This window comes from Morone saxatilis, unplaced genomic scaffold (genome assembly GCF_004916995.1).
Source record: "Morone saxatilis isolate NCDOM2014 unplaced genomic scaffold, NCSU_SB_2.0 Contig4, whole genome shotgun sequence".
In the NCBI taxonomy this organism is placed as follows: Eukaryota; Metazoa; Chordata; class Actinopteri; family Moronidae; genus Morone; species Morone saxatilis.
Genome location: NW_023339984.1, coordinates 17,844,445 through 17,845,929, shown reverse-complemented (window position 1 = coordinate 17,845,929; position 1,485 = coordinate 17,844,445).

The window sequence follows — 1,485 nt, the reverse complement described above, 5'->3', positions numbered from 1 at the left end:
GTTACAAATGGCCTGACATGTTTTTTCTTAAACAAAACTTGCTTTAACCACTTTGATGCTAAAAAATAAGACTATTCACTGTCTGCAAGGACCGGTGTCCATGAAACCATTGCAGTACTGATTGGCTAATTGATTTATTATATACGGATTAGACAAGCTTTTCCATATTTATATTTATAACCGCATATGAAAATACCTAAGTTTTTTGGATACTATTTGGACAACATTTTCTTTATGTAAAACACTGGACGCTGCAGCAGTCTGCGACAGACCTATACATTCAGCAATTACTGTTCGGTGCTCTGCTGGATGCAACATTAATGCTCGCAATTCAAGTCCTATTGCGACACTCTAATCCTATAGACTCCAGATGGCACGCTTTCTGACCTCTCTGTTAAAGTAGCCATCACCATAGGTCACCATCTGCGAACCCATAAGCACGATCTTGGAAACTCCCTCGAAGCTCAAATATATCCACAATTTCCTATACAGTGTATACATGCCTTGTACCAATCTGCAATGCATCAGCAACCGGCCCTGAGTTGTCCTAACCAGTGAAGCTTGACAAAGCTTTCAACTACACATCTTGCTCCATTTTAACATAGTGTGCATACCCGTATGATGTTAATGCAGTAGCAACGGTATGTATTTGTTCTCAGTCCTTGACCTGCTGGATTGTAGAATAGAAGGCATCCTCCTGTTACAAAGGTGGCGTTTTGCGAACCTTTTGAGGGACCAATCTCGCTGTGACGCTGGATGCTCTGCGCTTGGCTCTTTTGAAAATATATTAAGTTATGTCCAGTATGTTTCCAAAGAAATTCAACTGACTCAGAACACCTTATTTCACTTCCCCGTTATCCACTAGTCAGTGGTGTCCACTCTTGATCGGCTTTTTAATCCACAATAATCCCTCAACCTCTGGTTGACCTGGAGTTTCATCCAGGTCCCCAAGGTGTATAAAAGTTGACACGATTACTCATCTGACAGAGAGACGACAGTGTTAGTCTGTTTTTTTTTTTCCCTTGAATGCTTTAACTTCCCCCAATCCGGACTAGTTTTGAATTGTTGGAAATGTACCTCTCCGCTCAGAGCCTTCAGACACTGCTTGCAGCTTTAATTTGTCTTAAGTCTGATTGTTTGATGCTCAGCAGATTAACCGCTCATACTAGGGATGTCCCCATCAAGTTTTTGTGCCACTGATCTGAGTCCTTTAACATTTAATTTCTGCCAATACAAAGTTCCAATCCAATACTATGTTCATAGATAATACAGGTGTACAGTTCAAGTACATTCAAGTTATTAAAATCATCTAGTTCACAGGACAATTGTTCCAAAATGTTTTTATTTATTTTTTTTTTTACAAAATAAATTAACAAACCCTCTCTGTAATACTGTTTGGCCTTGTCGCTGTGTCCCTTTACAAGTGTGCTGCAGTGTTTGGTGCTTTGGTGCAAACTTTACCTGAGTTACCAAATGAACATTATT